General features: G+C 47.8%; 1 pseudogene; it reads left to right on the forward strand.

The window, feature by feature from the left end:
- LOC149329159 (TNF receptor-associated factor 5-like) overlaps window positions 1-6,011 on the forward strand; it is a 76,520-nt pseudogene extending 70,509 nt beyond the window's left edge.
- The last annotated feature ends 19,543 nt before the right edge of the window (window positions 6,012-25,554 follow it).

A 25,554-nucleotide genomic window follows, 5' to 3' on the forward strand; every position in this document is an offset into this window, starting at 1 on the left:
CCTGCTCAGTGTGCTCCGCAGACAAGGAGATTACAGTTATCGAGGTCCAAATTATCGCGCTTAATGCGAGCCAGCCACAGCTCGCGCAGATTCGTACTGAGTCGATCATGGAGAGCTCGCACTTGCATGCCTACGATTATCTGATGAATGCAGACGAAGTTCGTGTTAATCGGCCTCTTGTTTCACCTGGAGATGTCGTTACGGTTGGAACAGCAAAGGGTGGCGCACAAAACCATACTGAATCTACAGATGGACGAGAACCAAACTATGCGAGCTACCATAGCCAGCGGTAAGCTAGAGGCAGGGCTGACGGTGGTTCGGCAGCATGGCGTAGAAGGAGACATTTTTTTCTAATGTCAACAAAAAATACAAAGCAAAACTGCTGAACTCAATGCTCTGATTAGTTAAGTACATGCGCAGTGACAACCTTTGCAGAGCGCCGCCTCTCCCTCTCCTGCGCCCGTCGCCTCTTCCCATTGGTCGAGGGTTTCGCGCGCAAAAGTCCTTTAAACCCGCGCTTTTCGCGGCCGCACACGCCATATCGTCCGCTCCAACCGCGCAGCGTAGGTTCGGCAGGCGTCGTTGCGGACACTGAGCTATTGCTTGCTGTGAAGAACATCGGCTTTTGCTTTGCTCGGAACGTGTGTCAGTCACCTAACTTCAAGCCGTCTATCTGTGCGGCGTGACGGGCTGCTGCGCCTTCGGGTGCAGGAACCGTCACGACGGTGGAAAGCGGTTCTTCGCGATCCCATCATCGAAAACCGACGCGGGCCGGAGGAAGGTTTGGTTACACAGAATTGGCCGTCCGAATTTTAACGCAACGCCATCGACCAGACTTTGCGAGTTAAGTGAGGGGCTTTCAATAGCTGCTGAGTTTTCCTTTCTTTTTCAAGCTACGCTGTGCAGTGTTTTGTTCGCGATCGAGCGTATGGCCGCAGTAAGCTCGACATAAGGGCGCTTGAGTTGAGCGCATCGTGATTGCACGCACGCAAGCGTGTAAGTGACGCGAGGCACACGTCTAACTGTAGAGTGAAGTTCCTTAAATTTGAGCGCATGCCGCAGTTAGACATACATGAGTACTATGAGCGCAGATCAAACTGCGCTCTGAAATCGTAAAGCGCACGCGTTGCATTCTGCAGTCGCGCGCGTGCGCACGTGCGTGCGTGTATATTATATATATATATATATATATATATTACAGAAAAAGACAAAGAATTATCGCGCCGATATGCATCGTCAAGGCACCGTAGCACCGTTGGTGGAAACACCAGCTAGCGCGCGCTGGCTTGCGTTTACTCCCGAAGTATGACCAGTAGCTGTGGGTATGCGTGATAGTGCCCATCGTAAGTGGGTAGCGCGTTTCCTGTCACATACTTTGTAACAGCACTTCCGCGTTCTCGCTTCCCCTTGACGCCGAACTAATTCGGAGGAGGCTACGAATGCGAGCAAATCTGTGATAACCTCTTTTATTAATGCTAAAACATTTGTTTTGTTTTTTTGTTAACGTTGCCCACAGTGACGCCTCCATTATCTCCATTTTTAAAAGCTTTGTAGCCGCTTCTTTTGTTTTAATGAGATCAGTATAACAAAAGGCTTTGGCTTTGCCGATGTGCATTTAGTACTCGGGCTGTTTCCGAGCCTGAGCCGGGCAAGTCTACCTCGCGGGCCGGGCCGGGTTCGGGCCTATATCGAAAAAATCGGGCCGGGCTGGGGCGCGTAACGAAAAAGGTTCACGGGCTCGGGACGCGTGAATAATTAAGGCCCGTGCAGTGCTGTAATATACAGCTTGCACCGACGTCACATCCGGTGGCCGTTGGTTGCGAGTCGGCCATGCTGCCGAACCACCGCCAGACCGCCTCTAGCTTTCCGCTGCCTATGTTAGCTCGCAACGTGTCGATTCTCGTCCATCATTAGATTCGGTATGGTTTTGTGTGCCACCCTTGGCTGCTACGATCGTAGCGACTGCTCCAGGTGAAAGAAGCCATTTAACACGAACTTCATCTGCATTCGTAAGATAATCGTAGGCATGCAAGTGCGAGCGCTCCATGACTGAGTACGAATCTGCGCGAGCTGCGGCTGGCTCGCATTATGCGCGACGATTTGGAACCCGTCAACCCAAATTTACTTGTGCGCGGACTGCACTTTGTCGACTAAATGTTTACGAAAACGTGGGAAGCAATGACTACACTCTTGAAAGTTGCTGTTTTGATTGACGCCATCGGATTTGTCTGAACACAAACCGAGACTGGGTCCCGTGTCGCTGCATCTTAGCTAGAGCACTAGGCAAGCCGGCTCAGATCGCCACGACCGTAGCGAGCAATGACGGCAGAGAAAGCGGCGTGCCGAGGCCAAGCTTCTCGTCTCGTTGCTTGCGCATCGCAGACAGGCTTCTCACCCACCTGCTGTAGAAATCATTGTGTGCCTCCATTGATTCGAAGGCTTTCATTTCTTCCAACTTCCCAAAGCTGGCAAGAGTACACGACATCCCCCGTGGGCCACTTCAAGGAACACATCAACGCCCGTCTTCGCGTCGACTCCCGGTTGCAGCGTGTGCGGATCTGTATCATCGCAAATTTTCACTTTGTCTGCGTAGCGTACGCGCGCCGATCGAATAAATTCAGACTAGTAGCCTGCACTGAATGGTTCATTCCTCTGTGGAGTAGGCATCGCGCCTGAAAGATAAGAAAATAATCCAAAATGTCCGAGGAGTGGCCAGGCATCGCAGGGCGGACGGGCGGGGACGGCCGAATGGTTCGGCAGCATGGCCGCAAGCGCTTGATGGGGGCGGAAGTGACGACACGTGCAACCTATGTATAGCGACTATACGAATGTGGAAGATTATCGGACAGATGTAAAAGCGAGGTAGGTTTTGCTTCTCACTAAATGACTGATGGCGATGGAACATTTACGTAGAAATTTATTAACCCATTGCTGGCAGGCCAAGGATATTTGCGAGGTAGGTTTTCTCCTTACTAAGTAACTATTCCAAAGAAAATTTTGATGCGGGAGTCTATATCGTTACAGTTCATGCACGCGGGAGAACAGGGGAGGCACAGATAAGTGCACACGTAGCGTGGCCTTCATACCGTATTTCGAGCACTCCCTCAAGCGTCTTACCTGGTCCGCGATACACTGCAGCAGACTAAAACCAAAAGCCACTAGAAGATCGGATGAACTACGGGCATTTAGAATGCCTTTACTTGCAGGTGTCTTTTCGGATGTCAAACCTGTGCATCCGTTGTAGCACGTCCAGCGTTCCGGCGGGGACGGTCGTTCTGTTTGCATACTCCTCTTCACCAAAACAGATCACCGCAAATTCCTTCTACGGCCTCGTGATTCACGGTCACGTTCAATGCACGCCCCACCCTCGATATCAAACTTGGCACGCCGCATAAAGCCCGGCGCACCCGGACGCGGTGCGCGTGAGGCTCTACCAAAACAATTCATCTATGCGTGCTCATTTTTGCCTTTAGACGATTCAGTGAAGCATGCAAATGTTTCTCCTAAGTCACCGATGTATTTATGCAGCGGAACGCATGGTTAATGCGGAGACATAGAGAAGAACTCGGCAAGTACGGGAATTCAGCGCAACCAATTGAGAAGGGGCTTTAGTTCCTTCGGAGCGGGCTAGAGGTCGCCACCGCAGTCACATGAAATCACAAAGAAAACAAAAGTCGTTCGGCCGGCGCGCGCGGGAGGAAGAGAGAAAAGGGAGGGCGTCCTGTCGCTACTTGAGTTTTTTTAGGGGCTTTAATGCTGCCCGGTACCTGGCGCCGTCAAAGCGACTTGCGGAAGCGCATTGGCTGCGTGCAGGCTCCCACTACACGCCATGCTAAAGCTGTCTAATATTTAGCACTCAGTCGGCTGAACCCGACTATCACTAGAGCAGTAGCTCCATGGTTGCGCAATATGCCAAATTTGAAGGCTCGTCGATCGGACTCCTTGCCAATGCAAAGCATAAAACCTGAACACAAGCCTGAAAAATGCAGTCTCTAAAGCGTTCGCACTTGAGAACTGCCGTATTCAGCGGAGAACCGGCCATCGGCAATGGCATGTCGAGAAAATCGGGATTGGTCGATAGGGTCTTGACGTCAAAAGCAAGCACAACCTCATGCGGGTAATTCAAACCACAGACAACAATGACGCAGTGAAACAGTGATGACGTTGCTAACATTTCCTCATGGGTCTACTTTGTGGTGATGCAATCCCACCACCATTACGTAGTGCCTGGAAGAACGAAAAAATGATCGAGATGCGAGTCCGTGACTCGAACTGCTACTCCTCAACCACTGGGACCGGTGAGGAAGGTTTGTTCCACTTGGCTGAAAGGACGCCTTGTGTGTTAAAAAAAAAAATAAGATGAGATAGACGACAAAATAATGTAATAAAGAAGTTTTCATATCTGTGGAGTGATCTGCAAAGAGGACCTCAGGCTGCTGAAGAGATTAATGGAACCGCGTCGTGCCCCTACGGTAACTCTTTAGGATGAAAATTAGGGGCGATCAATTTTAGCGTTGCAGAGGAAATGTGCTAAAATTCCACTTATGATTCCTTCTCTTCCAGTCAAGATTCTGATTGTGAGCACACATTTTATTAATTTTTTGCGGCTGTCTTGAGTCATTTTTATATAACTTGAGTCATTTTCAGTTCGGCATCTTCCTCCTGCCCTATACAAGCGTGGAGGAGACGTTTTTGTTTATATTTTAATTTGAATAATCGAAGCCATATACCGGGGGTGACAAGGCCATCCCATCTTGATGTTTCATTATTCTTCTCGCTTGCACCTTTAGTAATTTCAATAACTAACATTTACCGCTTTGAATGCAGGTCAGATGCTGGAATGAAGAGAACGGTTGCACTGCTGTAATGGCTGCTTCAGACATCGCCGAACACTTCCAGCACGACTGTGGACACCACTCTGTTCACTGCCCAAAGTGTTCGGCGTCTGTTCTTTGCCGCAAGGTGTGCGCGCACCTCAGATCTGGCTGTTCAGATCACACAATTCGTCCACCTTCAGAACACGGTGGGCAGACTGGGCATCATGACGAATCACTTTTGACAGCTCTGAGCAGAGCCCTAGATCAGCACACAGCCGAAATGAGGGCACTTCTGGAGCAATTGCTTAGCGATGGCAATGCACGAGCCGACCAACTGAACAAGATCTCGCAAAATGTAAACGCTGTCAGTAAAGCTATAAAGCAGGAACCCTCTGAAGGAGCCCGAGAAGGCCACGGCACTATAAACGGAAGCTTTCTCCAAATAACCGCACCAGAGCAAATAGAAGGATCCTTGATCGCTAGAAGTGAGGTAGCCGACACTCTCTCGAGGAGAATAAGATCATTAGGAGAAGAAATAAAAGGTGAATTTGAAAAAGCAACGGCACAGAGGCACGACTGCTATTCAGGGCTTGCTGCAGCCATCAATGAAGCTAAGGATAGCGAAAAATGCGAACAGAAGGGCATTGGGCCAATTGAACAGAGTCATTCGTCAGACTGAAAACAGAGCATCACAGTGCAATTTTTTTATCAGAAACATTCAACTGCTCCACGATACAGCTGTGGCGCTAGGATCCGCCGCCTATTATACCTGTGTGGCTACCGCGTGTCTCCTGCGGTTGTGCTCAGTAAAACAACCAGGATCTGTTGCTTTATTTGGGGCTGCAGCTACACAAGGGCAGCATGGACGACGTAGTTCAATGGCCATTTCAACACAGATTTAGGGTTAGTGTGGTGCACCCGAAGGAATGGACAAAACGGCAGCCCGAATTTAAACCCTCTCCTTTATGCGCATATATACGAAGGCCCATAGGTTCATCGAACGAGCCTTTTTATCATACCGAAGGGTCGTTTAATCTGTGTGACCTTGCACGTGACGGCTATGTGCATCAAGACGAGCTTAGGATAACACTGGAGTTGATTTCGTGCAAATGCCTGAAGGCCAGTGGTGTTTGTGGAAGAAACTTCACCTCAAGAAATTTAAAGTGGATCTTGACTGTTGTTTATATCGACTGACCTGTGCGCATCACTTTTGTTGTGAGCAGATTGAGTGTGAAATAAAACTGTTTTTGTGTTTTGCAGTGAATCATAAAACTCGGACTCTGAGTGATCAAGTAGCATTTTTTGTAAGGCAGAATTTTCTTTGGTTATAAAAGGCGCAGTTATTTTGATGCACTTGCATATTGCAGCAAAGGCTGTTATAGCCTTGTTTTGCCGCACATATATCCCTGCCTTCTACCATGGAATGTACTCATTAGCTATGAAACCTTAATTGCTTCATGAGTTTTTGATCTTAACATAAATAACGTAAGCGAGTTTAAATTATCAACCACCTTCAAACACATTGAATTTTACACCTGCAAACCTAAGCGTGGCAGGTTTCAAAGGGGTCATTCCATGCCAAGCGAACCATAGTTTGCACTCGACGGGCCTCCTCCGATCTTTTCCATAAAATCTGTGGCTCTTAATTGAACCGTCTAAAGTTCCAGTTGACTGATACTTTTTTTTTCGTGAGGCTGGCAACCATGGGTTGCCAATAGGCATAAAACAGCACTTCATGCCCCAACAAGCAAAGTATTGGTGCACGGAGTTTTACACTGATGCCTCCAAGACTTCTTCAGTTGCAAGTGCAGTTTACAGCTGTCAATCTTCCGAAACGAGAACAATGAATAGACACACAAGAATATTTAATCCAGAATGTCATGGTATCCTGTTGGCTGTCAGATCCATCCTACAAAAGAACATCCCAACGTCTGTTATTTATTCAGATCCTTTAAGTGCGGTTATGGCCCTGTCCTCCGGGAGACCCTGTAAAAACCCTGTTATGAATTCCCTCTTGAAATGCCTTATGGCTGCATGCCCACTGAACCTCAATATTACATTATGCTGGGTACTAGGTCACTTTGGCATAGAAGGAAATGAGGAAGCAGATAGCCTTGCTGCGTCAGCTGCCAAACTGAGTCTTATTCATGTAAACCAACTTCCACACCATACTCAGGCCTCATATTAGGAGTGCACTCCGCAAAGAATGCCTGCAGGATTGGGACAAATAGAAAACAAACCACACACGATAAAACCAAGCATTGGAAGATATGCCAGAGATGAACAAAATTGATTCAAAGAAGGTGCTATCTGCAGACTGAGGATAGGATATACATACATCACACATTCACATCTTTTAAACGCTACACCGGCACAACAGTGGGCGAGATGTGGACCTCACATCTCAGTTGTGCACATATCAATCATGTGCCCGAGATCGGAGACAGAAAGACGACACTTCCCAGAACTGTCCACATTCAAAAAACCATTGCACCCTTCTTTATTTTCAGGTGATGACCGCACGTTTTATTGGATAGGGCTTTCGAACGCTTTAGACAAATAGACTTTTGGCAAGATATCTCATTTAAAGTAACCTCAGCCCCTCCTCAATGCTGAGAAGGCTGAGCTGCTAGATGCGTCGCTCTTCTTGCCCAAGCAAGGACCGATGTTTAGGCTACCGTCTTTTATGTATAACTGCTCTTACCACAACTTTAAGTTCTGTACACCACTTTAGGCAATTCCACCTGAATTGTACATCCTCATGGACATGCTAACTGCTCGTAGGCCCTATACACCTGGAGTTGATTTTAGCGTGTCATACTTTAGCCTGAGCTGGCCAACAACCTCGAGTCTGGCGCTCTTTGGCCTTCGATGCCCTTGCGCCAATAAAAATCTAGCATCATCATAAACCGTTTAAAGAAACTAGCTTTAAAGGTGCACTGAAAAGGAATCTGAACTCGCATGTTTAGCGCTGCAACTCGGTCTACATGTTCCAAGCGTTCTTGGAAGCCTCGAATTATTGCCCTGTGCGGCCAGTTCCCTAATTTAAAGCAGATTAACATGGAGCTCAACCCTTCTTTTATTTTTAATTCCCCGCAAATGGTGGGAGGAGTCGACCAACCTTTCATCCAGTCCCGTGGCGGCTTGTTGCCCTGCCATCGGCGGAGTGATACGTAGTGATCGGCGAAAGCAAAGAGTGCACGCGTATTTTCACTTCGGTGGGCCTAATATTCAACTAGGTAGTCTCTGACTAGACCTATTTATTCACGGAAACCTAAAAGAAACAAAATAATTGCGAAAGCAAAGTTGCCACGCGACTGCCTGAAAGGCACCCCATGCGTTGGTAAACTCCTTAAAAAAAAGGTGGGAGATGGGGCATTTAATCGGATTTAAATGAGGGAAATCGGCCGCACAGGGCCATAATTCAAAGTTTCCAAGAACACTCGGAACGTGTAGATGGAGTTCCAGCGGTAAAAAAGAACGAGTTCAGATTCCTCTTCAGTGCACCTTGAAGGCCCTTGGGGAAAAAAAATTCCAGGTCATGTGGCAGCCCTTTGATATTCTCAGATGAGCACAAGATTTGGTCTCGCTATCGAGTGCACGACATAACTTCGTCGTCGCCACATCTATTGAGCGAGAGCCAGAGATATAATCCAGGCAGCACTAATTGTCCTGAGGATGTCCTCAAATGCTCAGAACGTCCTTATTCTGAAGAGGCAATTCTGAGCACCTTTGAAGGGCATCGATGCCTTATCGTCTTGAGCGTGTCCCAGATTGTACTTTGCTGGACAACTGGAGGATGAAAATTCCTCGAATGTCCTACAATCGTCCTATCGCAGGAGAATATTGTGGGACTGAACTGAGATCAAACTAGCTTCATCTCTCGCTCTATGGATCTCTTTAATTAAAATCTCTAGGTTCATTAAAACGTCTGTACAATCACGATGCAAATAAGCGCAAACAGCACGGTGCCTATGTGCACCGCTGTTCGAATTTCTTTTGACGGTGTGTTTACTTGGCTGGTAAGAAAAAGACGTTAGAGTCGTCCTAGAATGCATCACAAACAAATCTGGCATCTTTTTGTTACCACTGAAGTATAAGCGTGTTTAAAAGAAACGCGAACAGCAGAGCGCCTAGGCTCCGCTCTTCTCGTGTTTCTTTCCATCGCGCTTGTACATGCATATAATCAAGTAGACCATTGCGACCCCAAAATTATGTGCCTTGAGGAGATATCCTGCAATAATTTTGCATGCTTTCCATAAGGTTCCGCGGTTTAGATTATCGTCATGAGGATGTCCTCAGATTGTACTTTGCTGGGCTTCTGGAGGATGAAAATTCCTTGAATATCCTACAATCGTCCTATCGCAGAACAACATCGTGGGACTGAGATCAAACCAACTTTACCTCATGCACTCAGGATCTCATTATTAAGAACTGTAGGTTCATTAAAAAGTGTGTACACAGACATATTATGTGCCTGTGAAAATAAGGCGCCTTGAGGAGTTATCTTGAAATATTTTTCGATGCTTGCATGAGGTTACACTGTTTACATTTTTGGACCATTCAACTTTAGATTTAGGGAAAAGAGAGCTATAACTCTCTGTAGCACTGGGCACAGTAAACCCGTGCTGCGCCTTTTTTGCTTATTCTGGTTACCTTCTTTCATATTAGCTTTGACTACAGCACTCCTACGAAAAAAAAAAGCTCTTGGTACAAATTCAGAAGTAGCACTGAAAATGTCCCCAACCTAAATCCTCAAAACGATCTGAGCATGCGACACGGATGGAAAAATGGATCCCAGCTGGACTGCTTCAGGACCAGTTTAGAAAGCCTGAAGATGTCTGAACATTCCGACGTGGAAATCCTGAGTTTATACTCAGGAGGTCATACTCAGGCCATACATTCTGAGGTCATACTCAGGATGTTCTTGCGTTGTCTTGCCAAATGGCCACCTTCTACAATTCCATTTCCTCAAAAGTCGCGAATGTGGCTTTAAACTACAAAAAGCTTCGCAGAGCCGAGCGAACTGCTTGTGCTGCTACGCGCACGACAAACACCACGTCTTCGGTCGTTCGATTGCAGCGCAAAAACGCGAAATATTACTCCAGCGTAATTACATGCTAACATGACACATATGTGGGATTTTCTGCCATGTGCCAAAGCCGGCTCCACGAACGTTGATATTTTCCTTGCTGTGAGCCGTTTTCTCATTAAAGTTGAGAGTGCGCTCCACTCGGCCATCGTCTCCATGGTTCGGCTCACGCTAACCACGAACCCGCAGTGGTTTAAACTCCATGTACGCGAACTTTCGCGAGAAGACAAAGCTGCGGCCTCGGCTCTTGCTTAGAGTCACCGTGTCTTCCATAAATAGTGTTCGCCCGGAACCAGATCGTTCATGCTTCCAGTTGCTCTCTCATGCATTGCGGTGGAGCATATCTTAATGACCAGGCATGCCGGCCTGGTCGTCGCAGCTGAACCAGCATATAGGCCTGACATAGGTTCGACATGTATTTTGCTGCGGCATTGAGGTAGAATAAAATAAAATTAATAACAAAATTCCTATTTGCTTTTTGCGAGCGTTGAATAACCAGCCTAACATTTCTTATGGGTTACACACGGAAGGGTGTCGCTGAGACACGTTCTGTGATGGCTGCTAAGAAAGTTACTGCTGCAAGTACGTTACAAGATTCAGTATAGTGTCACCTTTCAGTCTTCTCCAACTTTCAGCACCTAGCACCTTCCAAGTCCTGCTACCTGCAGGAGTTAGGAGCTATTGCTCACGCTACTAGCCAAAAGTATGTAACAGTTTAGCTGCTTGCTCGGCAAGCGATGTAAACAGTTGAACGAAAAATACATAGGCTCCATCACGACCTAGAAAGCCAATTTGAAATGCTTCTCTATGCGAGTCAAAACGATTCAATTGCATTTGTAGCACCATTTTCGATCTCCATTAGTGCCAAGTTCTTCAGGGTAAACAGTTGAACGAAAAATACATAGGCTCCATCACGACCTAGAAAGCCAATTTGAAATGCTTCTCTATGCGAGTCAAAACGATTCAATTGCATTTGTAGCACCATTTTCGATCTCCATCAGTGCCAAGTTCTTCAGGGTAAACTAACATCTGCAGGAACTCCCACTCGCCAATTACACCAATCGCGTTCACTCTCACTCTTCCAGATACTGAAGGGCACTGTGGTAACATCTCTCCCTAATGACCAGTGTAGGAAGTGGCCCCGTGAATTCATTTGTCTATGAAGCACAACGTAGCGGAGGCCTGTGGATTAATTGTGACCACCTCGGGTTTTTTAATCACCAATGCTGCGTGATATCAGTGCGCATCAAAGACCTCGTTCATCGAAATTAACCAACAGTCATCCACTACGATTCTTGTCATAGCCCACGTGTAACTTCTTGGCATTAAATACCAAAAATAATGCAACATAAAATATCCTGGCATTTAAAAGCAATCCATGCTGCTTTCAGATGAGTTCGCTTAGTGTACTGCTGTCCTCTGCTTGCTTACTTTGGAAAAGATTGCAAATATTAGACAGATTTCTTTACTAATTACATTTCAGTGCGCTGAGAAAAAGCCTAAGTAGCAATTCTTTTTGACCTAGGGTTCAAGAAAGGGCTGAGGAATACGCAGTTCCTAGAAGTGTAATGAGAAATAAATTGTGCTATTTTTGTAAGGCTAACCACGTAACATATGATAGGTGTTACGTTAAGAGATCGGAAGCGGCGGAGTGGATGAGAGAACAAACGCGGGTTAATGACATCCTAGTTGAAATCAAGAGGAAGAAATGGGCTTGGGCAGGGCATGTAATGCGAAGGCAAGATAACCGCTGGTCCTTAAGGGTAACGGAGTCGATTGCTGGAGAAGGCAAGCGAAGCAGGGGGCGGCAGAAAGTTAGGTGCGCGGATGAGATTAAGAAATTTGCGGGAATACGGTGGCCGCAGCTGGCGAAGGACAGGGTTAATTGGAGAGACATGGGAGAGGCTTTTGCCCTGCAGTGGGCGTAGTCAGGCTGATGATGATGATGATGAACCACGTTATAGCATGGAATGGGATTGTGCATGGTCAGCTCATCACCTTCTGTGCATACAGTTTCCAGCCCTAGCAAAATTGTTGCACATGCCGTTCTCGGTATGTACAAACCTTGGGTTTATTGGCGAAGGTCCGAACATTACATCAGCCGTTGCTCTAAGAAACACGCTTCTAGGGCCCCCTACGTTAGTGCAAGCAGTTCCGGGGGTCTCATGCGCACACATAAGTTACACGAAGGAAGTGTTCCAAAAGTCACACAAAGTATGCGGCCAACTGCGCCATCTTATGCTTGGGCTTGCCCCTGCGTCGACCACGGCCCCGGCCCGGGCAATTTGCTGTCATTGCCTGCCGATTACAGCGCGGGGTGGCTGTCGTTCGCTCTCCACTGCGCAGTGTTTCACGCTTTCCCCTTACGTGAGCGGCCACCCCGCGGTGGCCTCCAAGAACGGGAGGACAAGCAGCTGCGGCGTCCTCCGTTCCCGGGTGGCTCGCGCGGTTCGCCATGTGGCGTTCGCACGCTCGCCGCTGGCTGGCGGAGGAAATGGGGTACGCGGTTATCCCACAACATGACGGCGTCACGGAACTGCAGTGACGTCTTATTTCTCGCTCCCGTCACCACGCAATCTTTGTTGAAGAAACACGTACCTGCAAAACAAAAATGAAACAAGGACGAAGACCTTAACAAAGCCCCGGGAATCCTCTCCCTCTTTCCCGTTATGGTCAAAATGTCGGTGATCAACGAATTATCATTTCTGCTCAGCGGCAGATATGCGCATGCCTGCGGGGTAGCAGTCTGAACAGTGACTTGAAAGTGTTGACGATTCACAACGTGGCAAGGAACTGGGACAGGTGTATACGCGGTGGCAATTCACATCGATCGGAGCCTGACGACGGGCAAAAAACAAAATCGATGGAGAGAGACGGAGAGACAGAGATAGCGGGACAAGCATTCTCGGATGGGCACAGCATTTCCATCGTCTTCAGCACTAGGACGACAGCAGGACGGGATGCCTCATGGAAAAGTGTCCTACACGCTGGTCGGTTTCACCTCCGAGCTCGACTGGAGGCCTCTGCGCTTCGTGAAGTCGCCTCTACGAGTCAGAGTGTGCAGTGCTTGCGGACTGGTGCGGTCAAAGGCGGCAGTCCTTGCCTGCGAGCACATCCTTTGCATGTCCTGTTACGAGCAGTGCACGGAGGGCGTCGAGCCCGTGTGTCCCCTGGATGGCCTCCTGTGCCCGGAAAAAGGAGTGAACTGGACGTATTTTCCCGTTGAAGAGCTGGTGAGTAAAGAGGTGAGTGACCAGGGCGAACTGTTCAGGTTTTACGCGTCGGATTCTTGGTGTTTTTAGATGCAATAAGGGCTGCAAGTTTAATGTAAGCAGACGACATGACGACGCCTTCTCATAACGAAAGTTGAATGTCTCCGAATGCGATTAAATGGCGAGCGGTGACGCAGTGGCCGTTTGAGTACGTTTCTTTTACTATCGGACTTTAAGCAAGCTTCCTGTAGCTCAGAAGTGCTCACGTGAGGAACTTAATTCTATTTCTACTGGTGGGGGGTGTTCGGTGCTCCTTATCCTCAGTCCAACCGCGAGATTTGACCGGAATCTCTGAAAGTTCAGCCTACGGATTGCTACGACTACAGCTGGGTAGTCATGGAAAATTGGAAAATAAAAACTTGCCCGGCCTCACAGGAAGTTTTATCCGCGGTACGCCACGACAGCTGCGAAGACGCAATTGGGCGGCAAGTTGAACGCCATGCATTCGTTGATCGTTGCCCTGAGATTTATTTCGCGCGCTCTGCAGAGGAAAACAAATCCCTAGAGGCCGGAACCATTATTCGCTAACTTATTTATTCAGATAAATATATAACCTGTCTAGCGCCGGAGTGGACCATTTAATATCCGCACGGGCAGCATCCGCGTGCGGTAAATACAAATAGCGGCGTTAGCTATCTCTGGAGATTAAAAGCGCTTCGTTATCGTAGAATTACAACACATAATCTAGTCTCCTTTGTGACTTAGATTCCCATGTTGTCCATGCACAAACGTCGGTATACCCTTTGGGATGTAAGCACTGCGAGTAATCTAACGGCTGGGCACGAAAATTTATTAGAGCAAGTCGTCTCGTTGAGTATTCGTTTTCAATCGTTTTTGCTGTTACATGTCACCTAATTTAGTCGTTAAAAATTTCATTGCCACTCTAGCGGTTGTCACGCTTTTCTGCCTGGCTTGTATCAGGCGGCAGAGATCTCCGTGGCACAACGCGACTCTCAAGGCAACTTGGTCTATGCGCCTTCACTCCAGAGCCATCACTCTCCGGAACCGAGTACCTGCTAAAAATTTCACATTGTTTTTGCTACATCGCGGCGTTCGGTTGCTCTAGAGAATTGCTCTGACCACAGTACGAGATTTCGCTCATCATACGTGTTTCTACGGAAATGAAATAATGTATTTAAAAAATAAGAAAAATAAGAGTGAATAGACTGTGCTTTTCTGCACATCAGTGTAAAATCAGGTGGAAATTATGTAAAATTTTGGCAGTTCGAAGTGAATTGTCCGGACTGATAGTTTTAAAAACCCCCAGTCCAAAGCGCCTAGCACTCGGTGAGACGCCTGACGCCGTCTCATGGCATGCTTCCTACCATTGCACGCGTCGCGTGGACCGCTAGTAGTTAGACGCCTTTAGCATGCAATTAGCAGAATATTGGCAGCTCGCCCACCGCCACTGCGCATGCGCAGATCCCCTCGATAACGCTAGAGGGCGCCAGGTGCCTTGCAGCTGCGTGCACGCCTTCAGCATCAGGACCAATCAGCGCGTGCTCACTGGCAGTGGGCGGGATCCCGGTGCTCCGGCAATGGCGACGGTAACACACTACACGGTATGCTAAAGGCGTCTATTAACAGATACCTACGTACCGTGTACCATGTTACCGTTACTGGAGTGCGCGCCCACCGCCGCTGGGCATGCTGCCTAAAGCCCCTGGAAATTTTTAAGGTAAGGACAACCTTTGCAGAGCGCCGCTTTTCCCTCTCCTGCGCCCATCGCCTCTTCCCATTGGTCGGTGGTTTCACGCGCAAAATTCCTTTAAAGCCGCGCTTTTCGCGGCCGCAGACGCCATATTGTCCGCTCCAACCGCGCACCGTAGGTTGTCCAGGCGTCGTTGCTGTTACTGCGTTTTTGCTTGCTGTGATGAACAGCGGCTTTTATTTTGCTCGGAACGTGTGTCAGTCACCCAACTTCAAGCCGTCTATCTGTGCGGCTTGACGGGCTGCCGCGCCTTCGGGTGGAGGAACCGTCACGACGGTGGAAAGCGGTTCTTCGCGATCCATCATCGAAAACCGACGCGGGCCGGAGGAAGGTTTGGTTACACAGAATTGGCCGTCCGAATTTTAACGCAACGCCATCGACCAGACTTTGCGAGTTAAGTGAGGGGCTTTCAATAGCTGCTGAGTTTTCCTTTTTTTTTTTAAGCTACGCTGGGCAGTGGTTTGTTCGCGATCGAGCGTATGGCCGCAGTAAGCTCGATATGACGGCGCTTGCGTTGAGCGCATCGTGATTGCATGCACGCAAACGTGTAAGTGACGCGAGGCACACGTCTAACTGCAGAGTGACGTTCCTTAAATTTGAGCGCATGCCGCAGTTAGACATACATGCGTAGATAAAACTGCGCTCTGACATGGTGAAGCGCACGCGTTAGATTCTTCCAGAAAAAGACAAAAACAGAATTATCGCGCCGATATGCATCGTTACGGCACTGTAGGCATCGCTGATGGAAACACCAGCTAGCGCGCGCTGGCTTGCGTTTACTCTCGAAATATGACCAGTAGCTGTGGGTATGCGAGATAGTGCCCATCGCAAGTGGGTCGCGCGTTTCCTGTCACATCACTTCCGCGTTTTCGCTTCCCCTTGACGCCTAACTAGTTAGGAGGAGGCTACGAATGCGAGCAAATCTCTGATAACCTCTTTTATTAATGCTAAAACGTTTTTTTTTGTTAACGTTGCCATCAGTGATGCCGCCATTATCTCCATTTTTAAAAGTTTTGTAGCCGCTTTTTTCTTTCTAAATGAGATCAGTATAACAAAAGGCTTTGGCTTTGCCGATGTGCATTTAGTACTCGGCCGGTTTCCGAGCCTGAGCCGGGCATGTCTACCTCGCGGGCCGGGCCGGGTTCGGGCCTATATTGAAAAAATCGGGCCGGGCTGGGGCGGGTAACGAAAAAGGTTGACGGGCTCGGGACGCGTGACTAATTAAGGCCCGTGCAATGCTCTTATAGCGACTATACGAATGCGGAAGATTATCGGACAGAAGTGTTAAAAGCCTGGTAGGTTTCGCTCCTCACTAAATGACTGATTCCGATGAAACATTTACGTACAACTTTATTATCCCATTGCTGGCAGGCGAAGGATATTTGCGAGGTAGGTTTTTTTCTTACTAAGTACCTATTCCAAAGAAAATTTTTATGCGGGAGTGTATATCGTTACAGTAAATGCACGCGAGACAACAGGGGAGGCACAGGTAAGTGTACACGTAGCGTGGCCTTCATACCGTATTTCGAGCACTCACTCAAGCGTCTTACCTGGTCCGCGATACACTGCAGCAGACCAAAACCAAAAACCACTAGAAGAGCGGATGAACTACGGGCATTTAAAATGGAGGGCATTTAAAATGGAGGGCTAGTGGAGGGCTCCGGAAATTTCGACCCCCTGGGGTTCTTTAACGTGCACTCACATCGCACAGTACACGGGCCTCAAGAATTTCGCCTCCATCGAAATTCAGCCGCCGCTAGAGTTACTGCATAAGTACCTAGAGTTGCGCATAGATCTGCTTTGTTGCCGCAAAGCATCCAAACTATGAGGGAAATCCGCAACTGTTGAATGCAGGAGGTGGAATACGTGCAGGAGTTGGAGCAAGTGCAGGCTCAATCCGCTTATTTCTGGCAGCCGAACTTGCTTTATTTTTGGTAAATTTCTGTCGCATTGAATCATACAGCTTACTAGCAATGCGCCGGCTGCAACGAGGCCTACCTCAATGATCTGCGAACAAAATACTCGTCTTCTGAATGGGTGACGCCATCTTGTGTAAAAGTCACAAATCACAAACGTTTTTCTGGTGGCCTCCGCGATTATTCTTTTGAACAATTAGAGAGCACTTGTGATAAAATTGCGTGTTAGTGATCAGAAAACATCGTTTTCAGAGAGCACGTGCTCTACGGCTAAAAAAAAAACTGCCACAAAGCACGAGGAAAGATGTTGTACATAATATTTGCCGGTGTACAATGCAAATGAGTTAGCGTCTCCGAAATACATCAATGCTTTTCAACCATGTGATCGCATATAGCTAATAGAGGCGCGTGCGGCCCAGGGAAAAAAACGCGCAACTCTATAAGCCAGTAACTCCAGTGCCAGCGGCAGCATGGGCGCCCTCTCTCGGTGGAGGCGACAGTTGTGAGCAGTATAGTAGGATGTGCCTGCGACAGGCCCTTTACATTGCCGCCTGTACATCGTGCCTCGAACAGCAGTGTGCTGCCGACGCTGCTGTTGTAGAGGGACTCAGTAGAGATCACCCCCTTGTGTGCGTGGCATATCCCAACGGTAGTCTCTCAACGCGCTAGTCGGTGTTGACCAGCGTCATGACCGAAAACTTAGGGCTAACTGACCGGTTCGCGACGTCACAACACCCGTGCTATCACACCCTTGCTTCCCGTATTTTATATTCTGCTCCGTCACAGCGCAGAAAGAGAAAAAAACTTTCATTTAGAATAGATTAATTCCCAGAAGTCAGGTGGTTGGGGCGCCTAGTCCAGGGCCCCAAGCAAAACGGCAGTGGCAGTGGTTCAGGTGAAGTTAAGAGTGAATAAAAGGTGTTTGCAATGGCCAACAAAAGGTGTTTGCAGTGGTTTGAAAAGTAGCTAAGCACTCGTTAGTCTGATCAATTGCTTGCTAGAGCATGCAAACCTTGCTCTTGCAGAGCATGGCCTGTCAATTTATATGCATATCACAAGCGTTTTCTGGTGGCCTCCCCGATCATTCTTTCAACAATTAGCGAACACTTGGGACAAAATTGCGTGTTATTGGCAATAAAACACCATTTTCAGCAGACGTGTGCTCTGCGACAAAAAAAAAAAAAACTGCCGCAAAGCACGAGTACAGTCGGTGTACAAATTTACTGCCAGCAACGGCCGAGTGCAACGGAGTTTCCTTCTCCAAAATTATTTGATACCTTTCAACGATGTGATCGTGTATGGCTAATAGAGGCGCTAGCGGCCCAGGGAAAACAATGCGCAATTCTCGGCACTTATTCAGTAACTCTCGTGCCAGCGGCAGCGATGCGCGCTCTCTCGGCGGAGGCGACAGTTGTGCGCAGTGTAGTAGGATGTGCAGCGCTGCATGTATCCTCTTTGCTCCGGCAAGCCGTGCACATTGCCGCCGGTACCTAAAGTGACTCTGACAGCAGCGTACTGCCGACGCAGTTGTACAACGACGCAGCAGAGGCAGCTACATTGTGTGCGTGGAACAGCGCAACGGCAGTCTCTTAACGCGCGAGCTTTAAAGGCCCCGTGTCGCAGAAAAACCGCGGTTGGCGTTGACTGGCGGTAAGGCCGAAATCTTAGGGCGAACTGACCGGTTCGCGACGTCACAACACCCGTGCTATCGCAACCTTGCTTCCCGTATATTATATTCTGCTCCGTCACGTCGCAGAGAGAGAGACAAAACTTTCATTTAGAATAGATTAATTCCCAGAAGTCGGGTGGCCTGGCCCCTAGTCCAGGGCTCGGAGCAAGGCGGTGGTGGCAGTGGTTCAATCGAAGTTAAGAGTGAATAAAAGATGTTTGCAATGGCCAACAACAGGTTTTTGCAGTGGTTTGAAAAATAGCCAAGCACTCGCTAGTCCCGCTAGTGCATGCAAGAACTCGCTAGCGCATGCAGACCTTGCTCTTGCAGAGCATGGCCTGTCATTTTGTATGCATATTGGCTTGAATTTAATTGCAAATTTTGAAGCGTTAAACTTTTAACACCGGTGTGCTACAATTCTGCCAAATGGCACAGTTTTTTAATGTGGCCACCGCTAAGTCTTGAAAAGAAGTAGACATGCTAAATGTCGTGCTAAAGGTTGGCTGACTTACTTATTACAGTCAAGTGTTAGGTTACGACGACCAATATGCACTCAGTTTATGTCGGCCTGGTCGTCTCGTGTGGTCCTGTGTGGTCCTCTCTTGTGTACGTCTTGATTGCGTTACAGTTCTTTTCTTACAGTATGCAGGGTTCTTAGTGTTTAAAAAGTCCTGAAAGTATAATCTCGAACAAAGCGTATATTGTTCTTTTTCTTCGCACATTTCTTATACGCAGGTGAAGTGCCGGAACGCAGAAAATGGCTGCGAGGCAGTGGTGACTACAAAAGATATCATCCGCCATTTCAATGAGGAGTGCAAGCACCGCTCAGTTTTCTGCCCCAGGTGCACGGCTCGGGTTCGCTGCGCCGAAGTGTGCACGCATCTGAGAACGGACTGCGCCATGTCACATTTTTGTGCAGAATGTGAAGACGAGTCCAGATGCATAGACGAGTCTATGCCTTTGCGGTCTGCCGGCCAAGTCTCAGAAGAGCAGGCGAGTGTGGAGCAGCTGGCCAGGAACCTCGTAACACAGAGCGACGCACTCGAGAAGCTCTCTGACACTATGCATACCTTCAGTCAGGCTCTCGGACTACTTGAAGCAGCAATGAAGCAAGACCATAGCAGAATGACAGAGAACGACACCAGAGCTACCACACCTAATGAGGAAAACACGTCAAATCTGACAGCACAGAGCAACGCAGTTGGCAACCTCTCGAGCACCACAGAGACATCCGACGCAGCACCCAAATATGAACCAGCGAGGGTTGAAAAAGGGAGAAATGGGTCCTTATCCGCTGCCGCCGACGGACCAGAATCCGGAACGCAAGAAAATAACCAGACGTCATCGAAGCGCATCTACCCCGGCCTCCCAGCCGAAGAACGACGAATAGCTGTCAGCGAGTCGTCAATAACGGGGTTCGAATCACTGATAGATAAATACCTGGATAACGGTTATGCTGAGCGTAGGTGCGAGGAGGTACGGCTCCTAGGCTGCTCCGTGTCACCTGTAGCTGTGCTCGAAAATATCGACCAAGCCTGTCTGCTTCAAGTGACTGTGCGGATGCTGTGGAACGATAACCTTTGCCTGCCTCCAGCCGTAGGAGCACTTGGGCTGAGTTTCATACATCCATCGGGATTAGAAAAATATTCGGACGGAAGCAGAATACCTTTGTCAGTTCCAAGAAGGGATGACGAATTGCGGACCATAGGAGTCTTTTTTCCTTTTCCATCGCTTAGGCTGAGGCAAATCTGGAATGAAGGCTTTGTGTGCGAGGACATAATTCGGTTGAAACTAAGGTGGATCTTCTGAGTCTAATCCACTCGAGGCGAGAATCCGGGACTAATTTCTACCAGAGAGCCTCTAGGAATCCCTGCAGTTTGTTCATGCTTCTGTGCATGTATCGAAAATTATTCAAAGTGCTTCGATGGTTCCATACATAAGCTTAGCTCTCTTCTAATGCTTCTGTTTTGCGGTTAGCAGTGGTGTTCCATTTCGTAACCAAAAATTTCCGAAATTAGGCCCGAAAATCGACATTTTTAGCCCTTTCTCCTTTCAGCAGTGTAGCAATGTGACCCAGTCGGTTGGAACGAGAAAATTTCCCGAGAACAAGTGAAGATTCCTTTTTAGGCGTATTTTATTCCCGAAATTCCCTGAAAAACAGGAAATTCCTTATGTGGAACATCACCGCTGTGTGTGTGACTTTTTTTGTGCTTTATGCGTATGATTTAATTGATACGCATACGCATTTAATTCATGTTATGGTAATAAAGAAAGAAAAAAATTCCAACAGCAGATTGTTTTTCCTCACTCTTCGCTCAAGGATGGAAGCTACATTGCATTTATAATTTTTTACCAGTGTTTGAGAAAGTCACTGTTCAACATTACAGATTTAGCTGTGCGTCCGCAAAAGCTGTGCGTACGCTGCGGGCGCACCTTACGCGCAGTGCCACCCGTCCTGGCAACGACAGTTTTAGTTGGGAGTGGCTAGCGTAGCGCCCAAGGTAGATATACCATGGTAGCGAAGGCTCCATAGACGCCCATTGGTCCAAAAAATGGCGACTCATGGGGCACCCCCGCGCCCCCATTTCGGGGGGCAACCTACGTATGAGTGACGTTGAATGAAGTCACGCATACGTATGCCTTTGGCGCGAATTATAAAGTGGTCTTTTTATAGGACCGGCATTTTCGAACCGGTATCTCTAGAAGGTTGCCTTTCAGCGCGCACGAACCTTTGCCAGTCAAATGTGCTCGCGTTCCTGCTAGTTATGGCCTTGTTAATGTGCAATTGGGAACCAAATGAAAGTCACTGGCAAAGAAGGCAGCATAGAAAGGCAGCAACAATTCCAGACGCTGGCTAAGGATGCATGATTCGTAGTGGAAACCTTGGTGAATATACTGGTGCCAGTACTTTTGAGTACATCAAGGTATGATGCACAAAGCACAGGCTCAAGTGCACAGTTTGCAATACAGACTTCTGTCGAATGTTTTCTTTTGAGTGTACGGCAAGTATGGTTTTGATATTTATGGTTTATTACAGCAACCAAACAAATACAGTGATAAAGCACGCCAACAAAAAATGCGCGTCACAGGCAGCTCAAGCAGTAGTTTTTTTAAGCTGGCTATTCATCTCAATGGTCACAGTGCGGATAGGAAAAAGCCCTGAAGTTCCACGAATGTTGCCAAGTAGGAAATTGAAAAGTATAGAACACAATGCTACGACAGCTTCCATTGAGGCAAACATGACATGACATAAGTAGGCGCATCAACACATAGACCATGCAGCACACAAGGATTACTCTTCACACATTTCGTTTCTTCAACTGAAAGAATATAGCATCTATGTTTACACCTGCATGACAATATTGAAAACAAGTTTTAGCATCAACAAATCTGCTCAACGCGACAGCATTACACCATACGTAGGGCCTGCGCACAACCTCGAGACCTGATTCTTGTCGCTAACCGAAGTAATTTGAAGCAATTCTAAACAAACTAAAACATACATGAAGTGCAGTTTAAAGTGAAGTGCAAGGACATTCAATACAGCCACTTTTTCCTCGAGTAGGCACAGCATGGAGACGCAGCCGTCCTGACCGCAGATACACAAACAGTTCGAAGTGCTTGGAAGAAGTCCTCAGGTCTTGCAGCTGGCACGGCGTCTTCTCCAGGCTGAGGTTGCGGCAGAACTGCACCCACGTTTTGCACCTGGACATGATGCAGCGTCCGCGTTATACAACTGCACCCAAATGAATACCATATACTCCAAACGTCAATACGCCAAGACTCCTTTCACCTAAATACAGTACGTTATAACTATGGCAGAAAATGCTCGCGCCAAGCCTCCAAGCCTCAGAGTGCGGTTACGCTCGCCTGATACCACGCGGCAAGCTGCTTTTCTATGCTCAAAGAGTGACGAGAGCGATGCAGCGAAATGAGTTTAAAACTACATTGACGGTCATGTATACGTAAAACGGCAATAACTACTGCTGGCCGAATTGAGTTAAGGCACAGTCAATGCGGCGCACATACACATGGTTGAGTTTCGATACTGTCAGTTGCGAGGAGATCCTCAAATTGGCTTCACGGTGCTGCAAAACCCATTAATGTCATGCTCAGAGCTGTTATGCAGCGCAGTTGGTTTTAAATTGGCCATGCGGCAAGTAGAGGGCACGAGGTTGCTCATGAGAGCCCGGTATCAATTTCATGTTGATGACAGTCGGCTGCACGAAACTAGCTACAAATAAGACAAATGATTTGTGTCTTTTGCACATCTTATGATTGCACGTGCGTGCCCTGCAATTTACTAAAATATCCCGATAACATGAAGCCAAGTGCGCATGAAACGGTTACAGCTACGATAGGCGCGGAAAGCCCGACAAAAGCATATATAGAGCAGACGACAACGGCAAGAGCTCACCTGCGAAAGTCCAGAGGGAAGCGGTGTAGTCTTGGTAAGACACTCACGGTACAACCCATGCTGTCACAATGTGCCACGGAGCAAGGTTTTTTCACATACCGCAAGCTCATCTTGAAATGCAGAGCTAAGCGCTCGAAGCGATGAGCGCGAAGCCTCGGGAAAAGGTTTCGCACTGGCCGTACACCGAAGGAAACGCTGCAGCGGTGCAGCGGGGTGCAGATCTTGCCAAACGGTGACAGAGAGGCGACGGGCAAGGACGACAAAAACTTCTTAAAGGGGCCATTTCGAGACCGGCGAGCTTAATTTGCACGCTTTCCAAGGCGCGCCATAGCAGGCAGCTGGAGATAACAAATCGCTTCGCAAGCTGCCGCAGCCACTGTGGCCGGGTACCGAAACTAGGCCTGCAAAGTCGCGCTGCAAATGCACCGCACACTGATCAACAGAGAGCGCAACAAGAGCGTTGAAAAATATTACAGAATTCGTCGTAACGTTTAGCTGAAATAGTTTACGTAACTTATAAAACGTGGCATTAAAATATTCATTTCTTTTTGTTGTTTTATAGCATTTTTGTTTGTGCTTTTGAATTATATTATATGAGTGTTTCTGCCGCCCAAAGTGGCTGTGCTGCAGTCGCGCTAAACCGTTTTTGGGGCCCAGCCTTCGCCAACATTCTACATCCACCTTGTAGCGCCCGGGGGCCCGATTCTCGATATTCACATTCGCCTGTCGGCGCCATATTGCCTCTCTGATTGGCTGTCAGAAGTGTCAATCGCCGTCAATGGGCGTGTCAGTCAGGGTCGGTTACACGAGCACTTTTCGCGGTGACGTCGATTTGACGTGGCATTGAAAATGCATTTTCGTAGCGCTATTCTTGGTGCGCGGCTGGTACATATATGTGATTGTGAAAGGAAAAGAAGCTACAAGTGGTTCGCTCGAGAGCACTTGCGCTCGACTTGCCAATTTCGAGAAAATAGCTGCACACCGGAAATGGCAACTTCCTAAAATCTGATTGGTTGGAACAATATCACGTAAATCACGTGATAGACACACATGTTGGAGTGATGTCAGAATGACGTTTCATCACGTTTACGTTGTGCCGCCATTGCAAAAAATGGCTGAAATTCGCCGCCATCATTTCGCCCGGCGAAAGGTACCCGAATCATGCAAATGAGTTAGTGAAATGTTGATTTATACGGCGTTAGGTAGCCGCACTTTAACGGGTATTTATTTCAAGACAAAACTAAGCTTACAAAAGTCTTGTTTTGATTGCACAATGTAATGTTCTGGGTTTATAAGAGCACATCTGAAATAAGCAACCCTTGAGAGCGTTAATAACGAAGGCTTAAGCGTACAGCCGCATAGGGGCGTTAGTTGCTCTCCCGTTGCAAATCCTTCGCTCGCAGTGAGAAATCATCCACCGTGCGGTTAGTGAAGCGCAAAAATTGCTCGAATGGCGGTGCCGGCGCTGCGATTTGCTGCTCCTTGCATTCATTCGTCGTTTGTTAAACCCCAGAAGTGGGAAAGGTGAGCGACTTTCGAGGTCACCGCGATGCTTTCGAGTTGTCTCGGACTAGACAGCTCGTCTGTGCAACCATCTGACGAGGCATATGGTGTGGTGGCTATGCAAGGATGCATTGCGGCGAGAAGCAGTGCCGAACTGTCGAGCTCTGAGGGGCGATCGCCAGCTGTGAAACGTCGCAGAATGGATGGGCTTTGCGCGCGTGATGAGCGGATGACACGATAGGTGTTCGCGCGGCCGAGCAACAAACTCCAGGAATCTGTCGGGCTTCTCGACGAGACATCCGTGTGTGTGTAGCATCATTCTCATTCCTTTTGCATGCATGCTGCGAATCCGAAATTTTTATTCGGCATTTCGCGTTGCTTTTTTCATCATACTGTTTTCAGTTTTGCACACGGCTCAAGTTGAGAAAACAAAGTCTAGCATGCTAGACGTTGGTCGATTTCTTTGTTTTTGGTGTTGATGAATGTGAAAGGCAGCATAGGTGAAATCAGCTGGAAGGCGTCGTTTCCTTAAGTGTGGAAAAAAAAAATTGTGTGAAACTCTAAAAGAATACTATACCCTGGCTTAAGCATTATTAGTGAAGCACACAAAAGTGATTTTGCTATTCAAGGTAAAATTTTCATAACAGTGTTACATCATCAGTTACACAGCAGTCACGTGGAAATGACCGTAGGAGGGTGAAAAAAATTATTTCTCTTAGGGCGCGCGAAAAACAAACATGTATGACTCTTGTACATTTTATTTACAGGTGTGTTGTTCCTGCCGGTGAAGGTTCCAGCTCACACGAAGTCTGTGCGGGATCCATCCATGACCTGTTTGTGTGCAATCTCTCTTGATGTGCTGCCCGCATGGAAATCATCAAACTGGTGAGTACGTGCTTAGTGTGTTGGGGCAAGCAGTAAGGGATAACATGTTTGCCTTTAGTAAGATTGCGTATGGCTAATGATATCTGATTGCATTTATATATAGTTTATTCAGCATGCAAGAACAGTGTAAATAGAACCAGATATGAAAATAATGTAAATTAATCATGTCTGCACTTTTCAGGTGACAACAGAGATAGGTGTGCGTGACACGCAGTGTTGTTCTGTGGTTTTGAATTTCTCTCAGTGACCGCAGTGTCCAGGTAGCCCCATTT

This window comes from Amblyomma mixtum, chromosome 9, assembly GCF_055824585.1.
Source record: "Amblyomma mixtum isolate Tamu chromosome 9, ASM5582458v1, whole genome shotgun sequence".
Taxonomy (NCBI): Eukaryota; Metazoa; Arthropoda; class Arachnida; order Ixodida; family Ixodidae; genus Amblyomma; species Amblyomma mixtum.